This window comes from Camelus ferus, chromosome 10 (genome assembly GCF_009834535.1).
Source record: "Camelus ferus isolate YT-003-E chromosome 10, BCGSAC_Cfer_1.0, whole genome shotgun sequence".
NCBI lineage: Eukaryota > Metazoa > Chordata > Mammalia > Artiodactyla > Camelidae > Camelus > Camelus ferus.
Window position 1 is genome coordinate 16,653,449 of NC_045705.1, and position 23,243 is coordinate 16,676,691.

The following is a 23,243-nucleotide window of genomic DNA, read 5'->3' on the forward strand; positions in this document are numbered from 1 at the left end:
CAGGAGGCATAAACGGTGGGAGTTTGAGCACAACAGTTTGTTTCATGGACTTCTTGCAGAGTTGCTCTTTTGCCTTTAGAAAGGTTGCTGTTGCTACAGTGGAAATGGCCACCAGTGTTATTCAAGGTATTGGATACAAGCTACGGCCTTCCTTTCTCTACTCTTTCCACATGTACTCATCCTTCAAGCATCTTTTATATACCTACTTTGTGCTCTGTGCTCCAGGGGCTATAGATAAATAAGAAACAATGGCTGCATTCAAAATAGAGATGATCTCCATGGAACTGTTTACAAAACTGGCCACAAATTCTTATTGCCACCTTATGGATGATGGTCAAAACTCATAAATCCACTGATTTGCAAGAGGACAATTTCAAAGGCACTTGAAAGAAATGGGAAGAAAAAAGGGAAAGCAACGAGAGTAAAACTCCTATTTCATAGTCTGAATATGATTTTTAATAAACATTGTTTTATTATAAAATTACATCTAGCATTAACAAAATAAAAGAGCCAACCATACTCTACAACTTCAGCGAATTAAACACTATCAATCTAAGTGTGCTGACTCAATTATTCCTCCTATGGTAAAGTCCAGCTAGAAAGAAAATTACTTTGAATTGAAAAATTGGGGTAAAAGTCAAATGGTAATATAATCCTTCTTTTGCTCTACCTGTTTTTTGCGTTCATATCTTATTGTTGTCCAGCAACTGACCCAGTTTTGTATTGCAGTTAGCACATTGTGAAAAAACACAAAGATGAGCACAAAGTGATAAAGTCAGCCAGTCAACAGGTTTCCCTCACTATCTGGACAGTGTCCCCAAGGAGATTATGCTCTATTTAGGGAAATAAACTACACTGAGCATTTTTTATTTTATTTTTGAGAGAAAGGAATTATAAACTCCCACATAAACATTCCCTACCTTAACTATTAAAATATGCTCACATTAGGTCATTGGTTACTAAGCAACTTCTATTAACAGAAATCACTCACTTTCCATATCCTACCTCAATCTGAGAATTTTAGCCATCCTGCAAAGTGGAATAAATTCCAGTAATTTCTTTTTACAGAGTATAGGGCAACAGCAGTAGAATCTGCTTTACTAGGAAAACCTAATGGAATTTGAGACAGACAACTTAAAGCTATAAATTCAGAAACGATCTTTTATCAACACAAATAAATAAACAACATGAATATCTGGAATTTTTTTTTTCAAAGAGCTAAAAAATACCCTAGTGAGCATCTGCCTCACTAGGGAAATCGATGGGGGGTGTGTATGTGTGTGTGTGTGTCACAGTGTTTTGTAAATCATGGCACACTATCCACGTGTACGTGAGTAAAATCCTCATAAGTCTGTACAGTTTGCTGCCTAAGCTGTAGTACACATGTGTCCTGCATTTGAGCATCATTTAAGTATAAACTTAAGGCAGTTTAGTGTGACAGAACAATATTCACCAGTCATATATAGTGGTTGAATGAGGCATGACAGGGAATTTACAACTGAGCAAACTAATCATAGGCACACTGAGAGATCTTACATGAGGACTGCTCTTGATTAGGAAGGTTCTAAAGCCAAAGCTTGAGAGGGACTATGTTTTATAAGCTCTGCTCAAGGCTCACGTGGCCTGGAGCCATGAAGCAAGTTACTTGTTCTCTTTGCCTCAGTTTCCTCACAAGGATGTCACAGTTACAAAGATGAAACTGGCTCTATAGATGAAAATTATAAGGTTGTGGATAAGATATAGATATTATGGTGCCATTTATTATTCTGGCTACATTAAATTTACTTTCTTTCTTTGCAAGCTGAGCTTGAGACACCGGGCTCTTTGAGAGATACCCCAGGACCTAGCCTGCACCTCTTCACAGCACAGGTAAGAAAATGCTGCTTGACCTTTCTTTAGGCAAAAACTGTTGACCCATGAGTCAGTCAACATGGTGCTCTCACTTTAGTGCTCCTACAGGAACATCGCGGTCGAGGGAGAAGGAAAGATGGTAAATGCGATATTGGAGTAGTAAAAAAAGTTGGCCACATCCCTTTTCCCACTGCTAATCTATAGAATTCTTGCGTCATTCCAAACTAAGGAGGAGAGGAATCTAAAATGGGAGGAGAGATTAGATATTGTTTTAGGTTGATTTTTAATATTTGAAAATGATACTGTTCTATTATTATCTAGAAATGGCCATAAAAGCTATAGAATTGGCCTGAGAGGACAGAGAAGAAAGATCAGGTAGAATGGTTTGAGGGCAACAGTATTAATAAAAAAATAAAACTACCTTTTACTTCAGTTCATTCCACAAACAGAAGCAAGAAAGGTCAGAGCAGTAAACATGACTACTCCTTCAGTTACATAGAGCTTAAGGGAAATCAATGAGTGGTGCTATAAGTAGGTGCATTTTTTTTTTCAATTTTACGAAACTTATTTTAAAATCAGTGTTGAACTTTTAATCTCTTCCTGTATGTTTTGAGTATGTCAAATTATGTTACCAAGAAAAGGTGTTGAGAACCAGTGTGAAAAGGCATAGAAAGAATGGAACTGGCGTTGGGTAGGATATTGAGACTGAGGACCTTAAAAATCATCGGCACAAAGGTGATTGAGATGATCTTGTCTGCTTGTCCCTGAACCTGTTTTCAATTATCAGCTTTAGATACACATAGACATATAATTTCACCCCTACTTCACCAATTTAAAGGTGGCTCTCTTGAAAGATTTTGCAAAAATTCTTACTTGTCAATAAGTTTGGGAATTTTCTGGGCCCCGACAATCCAAGGACCTGGAAACAAAAATTCCACTTGAAGAATTACACTTATGTGGCAATTTGGAACTATTTAGTAGGTTAATAGTAGCTCTGCAAGGCCAAACCTTCTTTGTCTTTGGAGGAAATCCACCATTCAGTTGGTAGAAATCCCTGAACCTTGGTTTCTTCATTGCTAGAAAAATTATTAATTAATACTTAACAGGTTTGTAGAAGGATCAAAATGAAAGAATATATGCCATTGCCTGCCAGCTGCACTTGTTTTGGATTCTCCCTACCTGTCCAACTTTATCTCACACCATCTTTTTCCTTTACTCACTACCCTCCTGGCACACTAGTTGCCTTTCTCTTCTTCAAACACACGAAGCTGTTTCCTACCCCAGGGCCTTTGCAAGTGTTCTTCTCTCTGTATGTCGTATTTATTCCTCCAGCTCTTTGCTCTTTATCTTTGAGGCTTTCGCCTAATGTCGTCTTCTCAGTGAGGTCTTTCCTTGCTTTCTGTCTAAAGTTGCCTCTGTTGAATATTTGGTAGCTCATAACCTTGCTTATGTCTCTCATATCACTTTACAATCTGTAATCATGTTGTCCATGTATTTATTGTGTTATGTTCTGTACCCTCCCACTGGATTTTGCAATATTTTTATGAAGGCATAATTGACATAAGACATTATATTAGTTTCAGGTGTACAACATAATGAATTGCTATTTGTATATAATGCCAAATGATCATAATAAATCTAGCTAATATCTGTCATCATACAACATTGAAAATTGTTTTTCTCATGATGAGAACTTTTAAGATCTACTCTCTTGACAACTTTCAAATATGCAACACAGTGTTACTATAGTCATCATGCCATACATTGCCTCCCCGTGACTTATTTATTTAATAACTGGAAGTTTGTATCATTTGACCCCATTCACCCATTTCTCCCATTCCCGACTCCCTGCCTATGGAAACTACCAATTTGTTCTCTGTATCTATGAGCTCATGTTTTTCTTTTTGGATTCCACATATAAGTGCGATCATACAGTGTTTGTCTTTCTCTGACCTATTTCACTTATGGCTCATCTATTTTGTAACAAATGGCAAGATTTCATTCTTTTTAATGGCAGAATGCTATTCCACTGTGTGTGTGTGTGTGTGTGTGTGTGTGTGTGTGTGTGTGTGTCACATTTTCTTTATCCATTTATCCATTGATGGACACTTAGGTTGTTTCCCTATCTTGACTGCAATGCTGTGGTGAAATGGGGGTAAATAGATCTTTTCAAATTAGTTTTTTGTTCTCTTTATTTAAATACTCAGAAGTGAAATAGCTGGATCACACTGTAGTTCAATTTTTAAATTTTGAGGAGCCTCCATAATGTTTTTCATAGTGACTGCACCAGTTTACATTCCCACCAACAGTGCACAAAGGTTCCCTTTTCTCCATATCCTCGTCAACATTTGTTATCTCTTGTCTTTTGATAATAGCCACTCTAACAAGTGTGAGATGATGTTTCATTGTGGTTTTGATTTGCATTTTCCTGAAGATTTGGATTTTAAGAACTTTGAGATCAAAAACCTTGTCTGTCTTGTTTACTGCAATGCCCAAGGTAGCTAATACAGTGCCTGACACACATTAGACACTCACTAATTATTCGTAGAATGAATGACATGAGTCCACTGTATATGAAAGTCTATGGGAAGGTTAGATTGAACATTTTGAAGTAACGAAAAAGTAAAGAAAATTAAAGTTTATGCTCTTTCTGAGAAAAAAATTGCTTAGGCATATTTATATGAAAGCATAAAGAGGAGGTAGGAGAAAGTTCTCTCTATAGGAGAGGTTCTAAAGGCCAGGGGCTTTTTCAGAAAGAAAGCCAACCCAGAAGCTCTGGCTTGGGTGGACAATGGCCCAGCATTCTCTGACCTCCAAAGGCCGCTCCTGGCAAAGCATGAATTTTCATTTGGCAGAGCATTTTCAGACCAGATGAACCATGCCAAACTAAGGCCTGGGGAAACAAAGCATCATTCTAATGATATCATTTTGTAAAGTAATCTTGAATGATTTTACAAGTTAATGCCAGCATCTCTTGGTATTTCAAGCTAACCTACATTTAAGCCATCATTTTTCATCTTGAAATTGATCGGAGACCCAGATGGCATCCTGGCTGAACTAGAATGTACTCCTGGGAAGAAGAAGCATTACCTGGCATGGCCACGGCTGACACAGGCCCAGGTATGCTGGCCTCAGGACTCATTTCTTGAGGAGACTGGGTATATTTGGCTCCACACTTGGGCCTGACTCCATGGACATGTCCAGAACCTCACAGTTGCTAATAATATCCTGGCTCACTGCACACAGAACATTTTTTCTCTTTTCATTTTCTGCTCCTGGTAAGCAGAACTTTTGCTTTTAACTTTGGAAGGAGTGTGTCACTTCCAGGGCTGGTACAGTAGACTGAAGGACCATAGACCTTGGATTTACACATGGCTCTCTGGCTTTACCACTTGCAAATTCTAGGATCTTTGGAAAAATCACTTAACCTGACTGAGTTTTCCTCCTCTATAAATGTGGAAGGTATCACTAAATGGAGTATTTCTGAGGATTCCATGAGATAGTGTGTGTGAATGTATTTGACACATAAAATTTTCCCTCCCTTCTCCTCTTCTTTCCCTTGAAGTTGATGTATAATGTCTCTGTCTGGTTACCAGTAGAACCAGTATTGGTGATCAGAAACTTTGGCTCTCAAGCCACATAGCCTTGCGTTCACATCCCAGGATTCCCCGTCCTAGCTGTACAGACTTGAGCAAGCCATTTAATTCTTTATACCTGAAGTGCTTTATCTGTCACATAATCACCATAATAATCCTCCTTCACAGGAGTATTGTGAAGATTATATGTACTTGACTCATGGCAATTGCTCAGCAAATATCAACCAGCTCGGTTAGCAGCCTCTGTCTTCACTGACTACCCTAAGATGTGGTGAGAGGTTTGAATGAGAGTAAACCACAAATTAGGACCAAGTGACTTTGATTATCTGACCTAGTGCAATTTCTTTAGGCATTGCCTTTGAGTTTAGTACAACCCCTCTCTGGGGTACTGGTCACTTCTTGTAGTGATTCAAAAGAAATCAGCCAGCAAACAGAGGAATACTGTATGTATGTGAGATATAGTAGACAGAATTTTGGCCCCAAGACCTTTTCTCCCTTTGGTGTTACACCCATGAATATATTATGTTACATGGCGAAAGGGACTTCATAAATGTAATTAAGGTTACTAACCAGTAAGATAGGGAGAATACATGATCCCTTTAAAGCAGAAGGGGAAATCTGAGATATTCAAAATATGAGAAGGATTCTATGTGTTATTGTTGGATTAAAGATAAAAGGAACCATGTGTCAAGGAAATGGAAACCTTAGTCCTACAACGACGTGGAACTGAATTCTGCCAGTAACCAGCGAGCTTGGAAGAGGATCCTGGGCCTCCGGAGGCTGAGAACTACAGCCCTGGCTGACACCTTGATTTTAGCCCCATGAGCCCCTAAGCACAGACTCCAGTCACGTCATGCTGTGCTTCTGACCTACCAAAACTGTGAGATAATAAAAGTTGTTGTCTTAGGCCATTAAATTTGTGGTAATTTGTTGCAGAATCCATTAAAACAATAATGCGCCAGGTTTGCAACTTTCCCTGAAGCATGAAGTATAACAATAAAAATTATTCAGGAGAGGGAAGAAGCGCTTCTTGTTGAAAAGAGCACTTTGAGTCAGATGGAGACAGTATACCACTTCCACCAGGAATCTCAGATATCCAGATTTTGAGACCTTCACGCTGATATTTGCTACTGTCTCCTCTAGACTCTGTCAGCACCTTTATATAGTTTTATTGTAGTACTTTTCATTGTTTTATAGTTAACTATGTGACAAGTTTTACAACATATTAGTGTCTTAAGAGAGAATATGTGATTTATTTTTGCATCTCCCAAACCTAGCAGAGCCTGACTTAGTTGGAGGCATTGAAGTGGGGTTTGTTAAATGAAACAATGAATTAACCTATATTTATATAGATGTTAACTTCCAAGTCCTACTAACATCAGTTTTCTTGAGTGATTTCTAAGAAGTTCAGTTCTTTTGCTTTGATGCCTGTGTCAATTTATCTGTTTGGTCCAAAAACAAATTTAATTCTGGAGATGTGTTTAAGGACATAGGAAAAAAAACTCACCCCTCAGGAGAAAGGGTGCATGATCTGGAGTAATGGAGCAGGAGGAGATGCTAAGAGACAGTCTCTTTTGCCTTTAACGGAGTATCTAAACCACATCCTAAAGCCTTACATTCTTTATGATTTCCAGGGATACAATCACCATAACATCTCTTTGTAGCCCATCTCTAATGATTCAGAAATTTATTCTTTCACTTGTTGTCTTCCTTCCCTTGGAACTTCTCCCCCATACAAGTGTGAGATGGACTTAGCAGGTATATTTGCATTATATGATTCTACCACCTCACCTTCCATCCTACTTCACTGCCCAGCCATGGCTGATTGGAACTAGGTTAAAACCATGATCCAAGATGAACCAAGCAGATTCTCCATCCTAATCCTTCTCATGGTAATTCATATTTGGACCTGAGAAGGAGCTTGCTAGTTTGTATTGTAACCACACAATGTAGACTCAGAAGTTGTTGGATACCCACTTCCCTTGGAGGACAAGAGAAGTGAAGAGATCCAACTTGTAGATAAATGGAAATAATCAGCTATAGAGAGAGAAGCTCAGGCATGATGTGAAGAAGGAAAAATCCTTGGTTCCAGAAGCCTTCCTATAATTGATGAGACCTAGATATAAGCCGCTTTCAAGATCTGTAAAGCATCTGTTTATTGTTAAAATACAGCCCTCTTCCCCACTTTTGTTTTCTTATACTAACTAGATTTGGTTTCTGTTATTTCTTAAGGAGGAATTCTAATAAATACACTACCAGAAATTTATCCTCTCTTTAAGCACATTTTTCCTTCCTGGGAAAGAAAAGGAGAAGGGGTCATGAAGTCTTATGGTATTGCTATTTTATTTAATAAATATTTACTTTAACCATATTCCTCATTTGGGACTCTGAGCCTGGGAATTGTGGGATTCCTTTCACAAGCACAGAACAATGAAGATATGGATTGATATCATTATATATGAAAAATAAGTGAGGAATCAAAAAAAAAGCAAGTTTAACTTAAGTTAACTGCTTAAAGAAAAAACACACAACCAACTTAAAGAAGGAACCCATTGTCAGGAGGACAGTGAGTTCATGGTAGGCAATAATTGTTCTCCTGTACTTCACACTGGTCAGATGCCATCTGGAATTCTGTGTTCAGTTCTGGGGATTTTTGGAGAAAAATTTTAGGAAGGGCAAAAGCAAACTGGACTCTGGAAGGCATAAAGATGGAGAGAAGGCCTTAGATCCATATGGCAGAAAGGCTGGGAGATGTTCATCTAAAACCAGACCAAACTAGAGTGAGTCATTATATCCATCTTTAAACAAAGAACTGTCCAATGTGATTTAAAAAAAAAACCCAGATTTATTGGTTCTAATTTCTCCTAAGGGTAGATATAGAAACAATGAGTAGAAACTATACAGAAGTAGATTGCAGAAAAAGAAAAAAATAAAAATTCAATTTCTGAAACCTAGAACTGTACATCAATTAGAATGAGCTTATTCATGGGGCAGTGAGCCCCCTACATAGGAAGAAAGTAGACCCTGTGTAGTGAGGCTTCCTGTGAGCAATATTTTGATACTGGGTTTTCAAAGAACATTGAAGTTATTGAGTCAAAAGAACAAAAAGAAAAAAGAATGAAGAAAAATGAAGACAGCGTAAGGGATTCATGGGACACCATTGAATGAAACAATAAATACATCCAAAAGGAGAAGAGAGAAATGGACAGAGAGGTTATCTGAGCAAACAATGATTGAAAACTTCCCAATCTGAGAAAGGAATTGGACATCCAAATTCAAGAAGCCCAAAGAACTCCAGTTGGGAAGAATTCAAAAAGGCCAATACTGCGATATATTAAAATCAAACTGTCAAAATTCAAAGACAGATAATCTCGAAAGCAGAATGAGAAAGTGATTTGTCACATACAAGAGTGCTCCCATTAGATTACCAACGGATGTATCAGCAGAGACATTACAGGTCTGAAGGGAATATGATGATACATTCAAGGTGCTGAAGGAAAAAAAAAAAAAAGCTGCCAGTCAAGAAGAATATTCTATCTGGCAAAACTGTCCTTCAAAAATGAAGGAGATATAAAGATCTAACAATATAAACAACACCTGAAGGTGTTCATCACCATTAGATCTGCCTTACTAGAAGTGCTAAATGTAGTCTCAAGTTAAAACCAAAGGACACTAAATGTAACATGAAAGTATAAGAAAATAGAAAGCTCTCTGATAAAGGTAAATATAAATTCTACCAAATATTTAAAGAAAAAAATTAACACCAATCCTTCTCAATGTTTCCAAAAATTTTTAAAGAACACTTCCAAATTTATTTTATGAGTTAAGCATTACTCTGATATCAAGCCAGACCAAAATAATATAAGAAAACTACAAGCCTTTATTTCTGATGAGTATTAATGTAAAAATCCTCAAATTCAACAGAACATTAAAATGATTATATACTATGACCAAGTGGGATTTATTACTGAAATGCAAAGATGGCTCAACATGTGAAAATCAATGTAATATACCACTTTAACGGAATTAAGGACAGATATTAAATAGTTATCTCAATGGACGTAGAAAAAGCATTTGACAAAATCCAACACCCTTTCATGATGGAAACACTCAACAAACCAGGAATCGAAGAAAACTACCTCAACACAATAGAGGCCATATATGAAAAATTCACAGCTAACATCATACTTAATTGTGAAAAACTGAAAACTTTTCTTTCAAGATCTGGAACAAGGCAAAGATGCCCACTCTGTGGTAACACTTCTATTCAATATAGTGCTGAAAGTCCTAGCTGTAGCAATTAGGCAAGAAAAAGATATAAAAGGCATCCAAGTTGAAAAGAAAGAAGTAAAATTACCTCTGTTCACAGATTACATGATTTTATATGTAGAAAACCCAGGAGATTTAACACACAAAAAAACTGGTAGAACTAGTAAATGAATTCAGCAAAGTTGCAAGACACAAAATCAAGACACAAAAATTAGTGGCATTGTATAAGCTAACAATAAACAATCCAAAAATTAAATTAATGAAAAAGTCTAATTTACAATAGCATAAAAAATGATAAAATACTTAGGAATAAACTTAACTCAGAACTCATGGACCTGGAAAAAACCTGTTGCTGGGAGGCCACTGGGGCCTCCTTACCTGTACCATTGTTATTGGCTCACATAGTCCTTTTGCTATTTTCCAGGAACTTATGCTCAGTGACCATGACAGAGCTGCTGCATCAGTGTCTCATGCTAGCAGCCTGGCCCTGACCACCTGGGTGTAGCTGACCTTGGAATGCCAGGGTTTGATGACCAGCCAAGGATCTGCTAGTTCTCGTGGAGCCCACCTTAGCCACCATGAAGGCTGCAGTGTGCACTGGGTGCAACCTGCCTTGTTTACTGTAAGAAAGATGACAGTTGCTCCAATGTCTTATGTACTACCCACCTATTGTAGCACCAAGGCCTTGGCCTGGCACAGGCCTTCCAGAAAGTGAAGAACACCTGCTCCATAATGGAGCCCAATCCGGGTTTCTCGTCTCAGCCCCAAAGGTATGAGGAGCCCCTGCAGTTCCAGTCCTACTTTTCTGGGGAGCCTTTGGGACAGTTTTTTCAAATGAGAAGAGATGAGCTCCAGAGTGAGCCCTAATCCATCAGCCTTAGGGAGAGCCAAACCCTCAAAGCAGGGGCACTTGGAATTTCCTGCAGCCTTCATTTGGGAAGAGGTATTTCAGGCACTGACATGAGGGTCCTTCCACACTGTCACAAGGAGTTTTCATTTTCTGCCACGTCCTGAAATGCAGCTCAGGAAACCTCTGTCTCTTCTTGATGGTAATGCATGGGCATGTTCTCTGAGGATGGGACAGAGGCCCATCTCTCCTCCAGTCAGCTTCAGTTTAATAAATAAGGTTTGGTTAGGAAAATCAAAACTGTTGGAGTAACGTTAGGCAGGAAGACATTTAATACAGAGAGACTGAGGCTGGGGAGCTAAGGTTAGAAGGTCAAGAAGTAAGGGAATCACAGAGACCAACTCCACTGATTCTGGCTGCCTACAACTCTAATGTGGGCGACTGTGAGAGGACACCTGGGGCTACTGGCAAAGCCTTGTGCCTGCCACCTGCTCAAGCCATAGTGTTTTTTCCTAAACTTCAACACTCCTTAAATAAGATAGTGTTGAAAGAGACAAGGAAAACTTGAGTAATATATACGAATTGTTGATAATATAGTCCCTGGTTAATAAATACATATACTATATATATATATATATATATATATATATATATACACACACACACACACACAACAAGATAACTAATACAAAAGAAAAAAAGGCATGCACTGAAAACTGTGAAAAGGTGATGAAAAATCAAAGATAAATAATTGGGAAGACATCCGTGTTAATTGTTTTGAAGACAATATTGCTAAAATGTCCAGGCTACCCAAATGATCCACAGATTCGGTGCAATCCATTTCAAGTTTCTAATGGCACTTTTTGCAGAAATAGAAAAAGGAGTATCCCAAAATTCATATGGAAACTCAAAGGACCCCAAACAGCCAAAACAACTTTGAGAAAGAATAATGAAGTTGGAGGTGTCATACTTCCTAATTTCAAGACATAAAATAAAGTCATTAGTAATCAAAACAGTGTAACACTGGCATAAAATCAGACATGTAGACCAATGGGACAGAATCAAGAGCCCAGAAATAAATTCTAATGTGTATGGTCAAATTATCTTCAACAAGAGTGCCAAAGCTACACAATAGGAAAAGGATAGTCTCTCAACAAATGGTGTTGGGAAAACTGAATGTCCACCTCCAGAATAAAAAGTAACTCAAAACAGATTAAACATCTTGCTATAGATTGAATTCTGTGCCCCTCGCCCAAATTCATCTGTTAAACCCCCATCCCCAATGTGATGGTATTCAGAGGTGGGTCTTTTGGGAGATCATTAGGTCATGAGGATGGAACCTTCATGCATAAGATTTATGCCTTTATAAAAGATACCCTAGAGAGCTTCCTTACCTGTTCCACCCTATATGCACACAGTGAGAAGACAGCTGTTCATGAGCCAGGTAGTTGGCTGACTTTGACCAGACACCAGATCTGCTGGCACCTTGATCTTAGATTTCCCAACCTCCAGAATGGTGAGAAGTAAATTTCTGTTGTTTATAAAAGCCACCCACCTGTGGTACTCTGTTACAGTAGTTTGAGTAGATTAAGGCAGAAATTGGTACTAAGAAGTACAGTGCTTCCATGAAAAAATGCTCAATATCACTAATTATCAGAGAAATGCAAATCAAAACTACAATGAGGTATCACCTCACATCAGTCAGAATGGCCATCATTCAAAAATCCACAAATGACAAATGCTGGAGAGGCTGTGGAGAAAAGGGAACCCTCCTGCACTGCTGGTGGGAATGTAGTTTGGTGCAGCCACTATGGAAAACAGTATGGAGATTCCTCAAAAGACTAGGAATAGACTTACCATATGCCTGCTCCTGGGCATATATCCAAAAGGAACCCTACTCCAAAATGACACCTGCAGCCCAATGTTCATAGCAGCACTATTTACAATAGCCAAGACATGGAAACAGCCTAAATGCCAATCAACAGATGACTGGATAAAGAAGAGGTGGTATATTTATACAATGGAATACTATTCAGCCATAAAAACTGACAACATAACGCCATTTGCAGCAACATGGATGGCCCTGGAGAATGTCATTCTAAGTGAAGTAAGCCAGAAAGAGAAAGAAAAATACCATATGAGATCGCTCATATGTGGAATTTAAAATTAAAAACAAACAAACAAACAAACAAAACATAAATACAAAACAGAAATAGACTCTTAGACATAGAATACAAACTTGTGGTTCCCAAGGGGGCAGCGGGTGGGAAGGGATAGACTGGGATTTCAAAATGTAGAGTAGATAAACAAGATTATACTGTACAGCACAGGGAAATATATACAAGATCTTATGGTAGCTCACAGAGAAAAAAATGTAACAATGAATATATATATGTTCATGTGTAACTGAAAAATTATGCTGTACACTGGAATTTGGCACAGCATTGTAAAATTGCTATAAATCAATAAAAATGTTAAAAAAAAAAAAAAAAGAAGTGCAGTGCTTCTTTAACAAATACCTAAAAATGGGGAAGTGGCTTTAGAGCTGGTTAATGGGTAAAGGCTGGAAGATTTTCAAAGTGCATGCTAGAAAAAGCCAACATTATCATGAACAGACCATTAAGGGTGACTCGTGTGGGCGCCCAGAAAGAAAAAAAGAACCACAGAAAAATACTCAATCTTTTTAGATTACCTAAATAATCTTGAACTGAATGTTAGTAGAAATATGGATAGTAAAAGCCATTCTGATGAGGTCTTAGATGGAAATGAGCAACATGTTATTGGAAACTGGAGGAAAGGTCATCCTTATTATAAAGTGACAAGGAACTTGGCTGAATTGTGTCATGTTAGTGTTTCGTGGAAGGTGGAACTTTCAAGTAATGAAATTGGATATAAATATCCAATTCAGCTAAAGCTAAAACTATTTCTAAGCAAAGTATTGAAGCTATGGCTTGGCACATCTAACTGCTTATAGTAAAATTTGAGAAGAGAGAACTGACTTAAAGATGGAATTGTCAAACAAACAGTAAGTAGAACTTAAATTCTCAGCCTCTCCATATTGTAAAAAATGAAACACTAAGGGTGTGACCAAGAGACAGTTTAATGAAATAGGTAGAGATCAGCCATCTCAACAGAAGCCAGGAGTTATTCTCTAAGACCCTGGAGGAATGACCCTGAAGGCAATTCAGAGATCATCAGATCTACCACTCCCATCGCAAGCCCAGAAGGCAGGGCAGTTTCAAAGGGAAGATTCTTGGCATTTGCAGAGCCTCAGCCCTTGCCATCAGTACTACTTCACATGAAGGGCTCTCCAGCACCATGCTCTTCAGCCACCCCAGGTGCTGCTGTGCTCGACCCCAGTGCAGCACGGTGCAGGCAGCAAATTTTGGCAGCATCTGTGTGGTGCCATCTCTGCAGCCCTCAGAGTACATGGGTCCAGGGACATGGCTGCCTCTGCTTAGGTTTCAAAGGATGGAGCTGCCCAGAGCCATGGGCTTTCAGTTCTGACCTAAAAGAACCACTGCAGTGGGCCTTAGCAGAGACCTGCTGTGGGACTATCTTGCCAAGCCTTGGGGGTAACATTGCTACCCCCATGAGTCTCGAAGGTAGAGCAATGAGCCAAAGGGTACTGTTCTTGAGACATAGGATCTAATGGAATTTTCCCTGTTAGGTTTTGGAATTATCTGAGACCTGTCACTTCTTTCTTTCATATTTCTCCCCTTTGAAATGTGAATATATATTCTCTGCCTTTACCACAACTGTATTTTGGAAACACATAACGTGTTTTGTTTCACAGATTCACAGTTGGAAAGGAATTTGCCTCAGGATGAATCGTACCTTGAGTCTCACCCATATCTGATTTATATGAAATTTAGATTAGACTTTGGACTTTAGATTTTTGAGTTGATGCTGGAATAAGTTAAGACTTTGGGGGCTTCTGGGATTAATGAATGTATTTTACCTGTGAGAAGTACATGAATTTGGGGGGCCAGTGGTAAAAACTGAATGTTTATGTTTCTGCAAAATTCTTACATTGAAAACAAACCCCCAAAGTGATGATATTTAGAGGTGGGACCTTTGGGAGATGATTAGGTCATGAAAATGGAACCCTCATGCATGAGATTAATGCTCTTATAAAAAAAACTCCTTAGCGCCCCCTCGCTCCTTCTGCCATGTGAGGACAGCGGTCTATGAACCAGGAAGTTGACTCTCACTGAACACCAAATTTGCCAGTGCTTTGACCTTGAACTTTTCATTCTCCAGAACTATAAGAAATACATTTCTGTTATTTATCAGTCACCCAGTCTAAGGTATTTTGTAACAGCAGCCTGAATGGACAAAGACAAATCTGAATGTAAGACCTGAAACTATAAAACTCCTAGAAGAAAACATAGGAAAAAAGCTTCATGATATTGAATTTGGTAATGATTTATTGAATATGACACAAAAGCACAGACAACAAAAGTGGAAACTGACCAGTGAGATCACATCAAACTTAAAAACGTCTATGCCACAAGGGAAACATTTAACAGAATAAAAAGACAACCTACAGAATGGGAGAAAATATTTACGAACCATATATCTGATAAGAGGTTAATATCCAGAATATATAAAGAACTCCTGCAACTCAACTACAAAAAAATAAACAACCTGATTAAAAAATAGGCAAGGGACTTAAATGGATGTTTCTCCAGAGGAGATAAACAAATGGCCAACAAGCATGTTCAACATCATAATCACTAGGGAAATGTAAATCAAAACTATAATGAGCTATCACCTCATACCCATTAGGATGGCCACTATCAAAAAAACAAAACAGAAAACAAAAAATAAAAATTGTTGGTGAGGATGTAGAGAAATTGGAACTTTTATGCACTTTTAATGGGAAGGTAAGATGGTGCAGTGCTATGGAAAACAGTATGGAAGTTCCTCAAAAAATTAAAAATAGAATTATCATATGATCCAGCAAAATCACTTCTGATTCTGTATCTAAAAGAATTGAAAACAGGATCTTGAAAAGATATTTTCACACCCATATTTATTGAAGCATTATTTGTTAAGTTCCAAGAGTTGAAAGCAACCCTAATGTCCATTGACAGATAAAGACAAAATAGTATATACATATATACATACAATGGAATATTATTCAGCCTTAAAGAAGAAGGAAATTCTGCCATATACTTCACTTTTAGCTCCCCACACATCCTGAGCTTCTGCTGTTGTTTTCATCCTTGAAATCAACCCTTTTCTTTTTCACTCAGCAGCTTATGTGACCTTAACCTATTTAATCTTGTCCAACTCTATTAGTTACCTATTGCTGCATAACAAATTACCCCAACACTTAGTATCTTAAAGCAATGATAATCATTTATTATTGTTGGGAATGTCTATGGATCAGGAATTTGGAAATGGCTTTGTTGGGTAGTTCTGCCTTGGGAGTTTTTCCAGGGTTGCAGCCAGATGTCAGCCGGAGCCATCTGAAAGCTTAACTGCACTGGGGGATTTATTTCCAAGGTGGCACAATCACATGGCTGGCAAGTTGGGGCTGGCGATTGGCAGGTGGCCTTTCTATGTGGGCCTCTCTTCAGGGTTGTTTGAAAGACTTCACTGCACAGGGGCCAGCTTTCCTCAGAAGCCATATATTATATATGTGCATAATATATATGATATATATGACATATATTTAACACAGAATGTGTGCATTTTATATGTATACATATACATGTATATATTTGTGCATCATATATATGCATATATGTATGTACATACAATGCACGTAGGTCATTTTTAAATGTATACGTTACCTCTTTATGTGTCTGACATCCATCATGCCTTATTATCCTTGTCTGTCGTGTTTTTCTCAAAGATTAATCAGGGAAGGGGAAAAGGAAGAAGACAGGGAGGGAAAGGAAAGAAGGAGCAATCTTGAGTAATTAGATTTGGTTGTCACAGGTTTCATGACACACGAGCATTCCAATTCTGTTAATTAACAGATGGTTAACAAAAATATCCTTGTAGGGGCAGTTGGAAAGGAGCAGGCAGAGTTAGAAAAACTTCCATCCACAACAACACAAATGTTGAGGAATGTGTGTGACCTTTGGCGTCATTCGGTTGGCACAGCTCTGACAATCATGTTCAGTCATATTTGGGTTTAATTTTCTTTTCTGTTCTCTTTTTGATATTTCACTGACATACTCTGGCTCACAAGCAGCGGGGGATGGAAGTTGTAAAAAGGAGTGCGGTCTTGGAGATGGCAGAGGACAAAAGTGCTCAACACTAAAGCATTCCTAGAATGTTTCATGGAGTTTTTCAGTTATAATCTTCCCATGCTGGGAGGTCCGCATGCACTGGAGATATTAGATTTTTTCTTATAACAAGATTCTCCGCCAAAAGAGAGCTTTACACATTAAATATATTAATGATGCTTCATCTTTTTAATGACACTGTTGCTGTTCCATGGCTCCTATAGCTTTTCCGACAAAATTCTTACCTTGATTTCCTAAAATCATTAGTTTGCGCTGGTCTTTCCCCAGGACTATGAAAGAGTCATGTATTACTTATCTTTATGTACATATCACAGAGCCTGATACACAATAGATATGCATCAAGTATGAGCAGATGGATTAAATCATTTATGGAAAATAATCGTATTTAAGATTTCACCTTGACAGAGTCCTCCCCATCAAACACACCACTTATTGAAATCTGTAGAAGCAGTGAGTTGATCCTTATTGATCAGGCATAGTTACAATCAAACTGAATATCATGAAATCCATTGAGGAGTTTCCTCCACATGTCTATTGTATATGCTGCAGTTTCTGACATTGTCGGGCAATTATCCTTTACCCACAATTCCTGTCGGTTTCAAAAGAGACCTGATTCTGCCTTCAGGATTCAGGGACCCAAGATTTCTTGTCTTTGGAATTTAGTGTCAAGTGAGACATAAGCCTGACTCTGGTCTTCAAGGGAATGCCAGTCAGCAAAGTTTCACTAAGCATTTCCGTAGTGTCAAATACTATGTTAAGGCACGGGGACAGCAAGGTAATTAATACTGTGTGTGCCTTCTAGGAAAAAGCAGCTGAGTTCCTCTCTAAGCCCTGGAGACTGAGCAGAGGTTACTGTAGTGGTCACTGTGGTGCCTTGGCCTGATGCCCCATCCCACCTGTTTCAGGACTGAAGCACCAGTTCCCCTGCCTTCTGTGTGTTGGTGACTAACAGCTTAGAGTTGAGGCCTCCTGGGAGACTGGACTCATCTTAAAGGGAGCCACCACACCCAAGGTTATGGCCCTGGTCAGTAAGGAGATAGAAAAGTCTGCTCCTGGCCCTGATTTGGGACAGCTCTGCAGGGTTGTACCTGCTGTAAAGCTCCCAGTAGGATCAACTGGGCCTTTGCAGTGACTGCTTTGCAGTTTGACTTCCCCCCTGCCCCATTCTGCTTCCTTCACTCCCCTATATGTGTTGTCCTTGCAAGTACTCCCCCAAAAATCTGCTTGTCTGCTTCCTGGTAAACATGACCTATGAAAGTCACTATACTTAGAGTATTGTTATGGGATAACCCCATGAAAATATGTATCAATATAAATATATATATAAACATGAAGTGAAGTGTATATATATATAAGTATATATAAGCATATATGTGTGTACACATATATATAGGAGCAGTTAGAGTCTTGACTTACATCTGTGCTGTGAATCATGTTTTGTCATATATATATATTTCACAGGAAGAAACTAGTTTCAGCCATAAGTTTTGGTTAACACTAATAAAGCATTCTTTAATTCAACAATAGAAATCTAATTTACTTCTTTTAGTATTTATCACACTTGCCTAAAACTCAGAACTAGAACTCAGTACTGAAGGTATACTCAGTATTAGAACTCAGTACTTATGGTGCAAGTGTGGATCATTTTCAGTGTATTAAGACTAAAGGAATTTTATTCTCCTGTAGCAGCTGCTATAAGAACGGGAAATGAAACTATTTTTATTCCTCTGGAGAAAATTTCTAGATAATTCACTCATATTGTATTTGCCAAAGGTGTTGTTATAAAGCAATGTGTACAAATTTCAAGGTTTTTTTTTTTTAAAAAAAATCAATTATTTTCATAGCATGTATTCTGTAATATTAGTTAGTTGTTTAATATCTGATTCAATACTATAGCAGTGACAGATACACACCAAGTGCTTAATAGAAGGCTACTTACTTAATTTGTTATGTACCATGATAAAGAATTCAGTATATTAAGATATAAAATCTTTCTAATCTTTGAAAACATCAAAATGCATCTGCTGATTGATAATGAAATGCCAAAAATAAAATAAAATAAATTTTACACGTAATTTGTAACAGACATTGGGGTATATAAATTCAAAGTACGTATAAGTCCTTCCCTAAGTCTTTTTCTAAACTTTTCTTTGGTTAACATGATCAGAGAGAATGACAGATTACCATTTCTCAGACTATTTGTCAAGATGGTACCTGAAGTCATAAACTAAATATTTATACAGAACAGTATAGACTATAAAATTTGCATGAACTTTTAAGAGAGGACATAAAACTTCAAAGAAATTCCTACAGTGAGCTGGTTTTACCTAGTCTTTAGATTATTCTCTTTTTCTCTCCCTCCTCACATTCTTTGCTGCACTTAAGCAGTAAAGTTTGAGAAAAACTGCTATGCAGATTTGATTCTAGATCATACATTTGGCCTTTTGCTTAGAGATGGCCACCGTTTATTTATGCAACCATCCTTTATTGATAACATGCTATGTGTGGCATTGTATAAAGAAAACTTTCTCCTCTTTTCTCCGCTGCAGTCCTATACCGTATGACAGCTTCCATTCAACCTCAGTAATCCAAGCTCCACTTAAAGCCTACACAATTTTAAGCCTTTAAGAAAGCATGACTGCCCTCAAAGTCATCAACATGGAGGGAAGCTCTGAAGTCCTGCACTGACCTTCAGCTCAAAGGTGAGACACCGTGAACGCTGAGGTCCAGCTCCTCAGATAAACAGCAAGCTGGCTTCCCTGAATTAGGCATCTTTCCAGGTGCTCTCTGGGCAAACAAAGAAGACCTGATGTGGATAAGGTGAGAAACAGTTTAAAAACCAATTTGAATTAGTCAGTGGAGGCTGAGTTGCCCCCACCCCACCCTTCTTTAGGTCCAGAGGTTACATATTTTCCTGACATTTCTGCATTCAGCTCTCTTGCTCACAGGCTTTGTAGAACCCGAGGGGTTTACATTATCCAGATGAGTGTGGAGGAAATCAAAGTTTCATTCACTGTTGTGGGTGGGCTTGGGTAAGGGAATGAAAGTGTTTGCTAAATTTAGATGGCTCGTATAATGCTCACTAACCACAACAACGTGTTTTCAGAACACTAACTTTGGAAAGACCAGCATCTTCCCCCTAAACAGCTTCTCTCACATTGAATTGAACAGAATTAGAAACACTTGAGAGCAGTAACTTATATGAAGTCTTTTTAACTGCAAAGATTTCCATTGGACCAGGGTGACCAAAAATTAGTGCACATGGACAGCTGTCAAGAGGAAGTCATTATCAATCTCTGTTTTAAAATAGCCAACAAGTTTTCATTACAGCAAACAGAAGATTTTAATTTGGTGTAATTCCTTCCCCAATAAATGATATGCCCAGTGGTGTGTCTTGTCATTTTAATTTTGACAAAAATCTACTGACTTCAAGTGAATGTGAGACAGCCATATTTGTGGTTTCAGTCTAATGAAATCCCTAATTTAGGGAATCAGTGACTTTCAGAGACATTAGAACTGTTTACCATGAAGAAGAATTAGCTGATTCTGCCTAAGAATATCTGCCTGGGGTGATCTTTTGGGGGGCCTTTCCTTGTAGACCTCCCTCAAGAAGTAATACCTTAACCTATTTTTTTTATTTAATTATCATTCAGGATTCTTTTTATGATTTTTTTATTTTGTATTATCTCTGCTCTTTTATTGTAATCATTTTGATGACTGCCATCTCATCTGTTTAACATCTTTTTCTAATTTGTCTTTGCAATAAGGATTGTAAACAGCCACACTTTGGGGATAAATAGCTGAATGCCTTCCGAGTGTTCTATAGATCTGTACCTGGCCCTTCCTCACTCTCTTCTGGCTTTGATGAAGATCTCAATCCTCATTTTGGCTGCCTGAGAGAAACTGAAAAAGCCCTACTCCCTCCAGAGTCCAGAGTCTAAATTACTCTAGAGGAAGAGACTTCAAAGGTAGCTCAGAAAAGTCACTGCTATAAAAACTTTATCTTCTTTTCAGTATGCTTCAAGGTCTCCATGAAAAAAAATTAAAATTTTAAACTATAAAGTAGAGCTTCACATTACTGTATTTATGATCCATTTGTTTCCTTGTTAATAAATGTGAAATCAACATGTCTAACTCTCGCCTAAGGAAAGCATCCAGTTATTTGCTTGACGCCTTCCAAAGCCTACCTAAGCTGCTTTGGGAGATTCCAGAACTTCTACACATTATGCTAGATTCCAAATCTGTTATGAACAGATTTGTTCCCCTTCCTCCGGTCCCTATTTTAGGGCATGTCACCATTGTCTAAGCCTAAACCTGGAATATCATTCATTCTGCCTCTTCTCTGTCCCTTACTGGTGGTAATGAGTCAATTCAGTTCATGGATTCTCATCCTAAATGTCTCTCCAATGCATTTCCTTCCATCAGTCTCTTTTTCTGAAGCAGCCTCCTAACTGGTTCCTTTGCTGTCATTCAGCCTTGGCTGTCTCTCATTCCTTCTCTGATCTGCAGCCAAAGAGATACTAATGAAATATAAATATTACACACCTCTCTCCCTACCCTTTTATAGTCTCCAGTTCTTTTCTGATCTCAGAATAAAGTCTAAATCCTTCAATATCATCCAAGACCTTTCCAGATCTACCCCTCAAATCCTATCTCTCCGTTGTCAACTTTCACTACCATCCCCACCTTGAAATTTGGTAACAATTGCTTTGAGATCCCCAAATATGACTCTTGCCTCTGGACCTTTGCACCTGCTGCTTCCTTTGCTTAGCACATTTTTTTTTTTTTTTTTTTTTTTTTTGCTTATTGCCTGGCTACCTTCTATTTGTTCTTCAAGAGTCCATTTAAATGTTACCTTCTCCAGGGAGTCCTCGATTGTCCCACTTCTATGCTCCTGAAGCTTTGGGGTTCAGCCAACAGTACCTGTTTCACCAAACTTTTCCCAACCCATTCTCCCACTGATGAGATCATATCTTATTCAACTTTCTATGTTCAACACCTGGCATGGAGCCTGATACAGAGCAGGCTCAATGAATGCTGTTGAATGAACGAATGAATAGATGAATGAATGAATGAATGAATGAATGAATGAATGAATGAATGAACACTGACTCTTGGGATGTGCTTTGCTTCTCCTTTGGAGGCTGCTTTCAGGCACTGTAACCATCAGATGTAACTCATCCCTGTATCTGCTCTCCTGTGGCAACAATGTGTACTCTTTGGAGGGTGATGGTGCATCTTGCTGTTTGAAGGTTTCCAAGAATAAGGCTTTAAATGATTTTAAAGAATAAAGCTTTAAAGGGAGTGGGGACAGGAAAGAAACAAATAGCAGTCAGTAAAGCAGGAGAGCTTGAAACCCCAGGGACAGTCAGTGAAATTCTCTCATTTTCAAGGCACAGAAACCAAGGTATGGAAAGGTCCAGAACTGGCTGCCAGGGGTCATAACCATGTTAACCACAAAGGGTCCTGGAGATCAGGCGTTCTTATACAGCCTGTTTTTCCTAAAGTGTGCAGTGTAGAGATTCTGTGCTATCTAATCCTATAGCCACTAGCCTCATGTGACTGTTGAGTACTTTAAGTGTGGCTGATATGAATTGAGATGTGCTATAAGTGTAAAATACATACCAGATATAAAAGACAATATAAAAAAGCAGTGTAAAATATCTCATAAATAAGTTTTATATTGATTATGTGTTGAAATGATAATATTTTAGATATGTGGGTTTAAATCAAATATTAAAATTAATTTCTCCAATTTATTTTTATTTTTTAATGTAGTTAGTAGAAAATTTTTAATTATGTATGATGTGCATTGTATTTCTACCAAACAGGTTTGTTCACGATGAATTTTAGGTAATGTGCAGACAGGGCATTGAATTAATTGTATAGTATGAGAATTAATAAGAATAAATTGTATAGTATGAAAAGTTTTTCTCTTTTTCATTCCCCTTTAACCCTTCTGATTAGATCAAAGAGAAATATCAGCTTAGTACTGGTTTTTCTCTAATACTACATAATTTCCCTTTTTAACAAAGAGAAAGAAGCCTCAATATTCAGAGTCTTAGAAAGCAATAAAGTCTAGGTAAAATTTAACAACATAGTTTTGTTTTGTCTTGTTTGCTTTTTGAATTGCTCTCTATTTAGATTGGATGATACTAGTTTTCAATCTATTGTGATGAAATAAACTTTTATTTATAAATATATCTATTTACCTAAAAAAATAGTGTATTTAAATCCAAATATTACATAAATACTAGGAGAGATGGCACAGGACTGAAAAATATCACAAAAGTATTATGGGACTGGCCAATGTTTGGGAAACAGCCTTATATGATGTAGAACCTATTCCTGGCAAGCCCAGGACACTGAGTCTTCTGCAGATGATCTATAAAACCTCAACATATAATCTGTAAA

General features: G+C 37.9%; 1 protein-coding gene across 5 annotated transcripts in view; it reads left to right on the top strand.

The window, feature by feature from the left end:
• The window catches only part of METTL15 (methyltransferase like 15), a 469,830-nt gene that overhangs the window by 181,539 nt on the left and 265,048 nt on the right, over positions 1–23,243 (top strand). For 4 of the 5 annotated variants that reach the window (XR_004323121.1, XR_004323123.1, XR_004323124.1 and 1 more), the window contains exons 7-8: positions 1,802–1,869; positions 19,379–19,531. The gene's annotated coding sequence lies outside the window, so the exon portion shown is untranslated. Of the gene's footprint in view, positions 1–1,801; positions 1,870–19,378; positions 19,650–23,243 lie in introns of all 5 variants that reach the window. The other variant, XR_004323122.1, reaches the window with a different exon arrangement.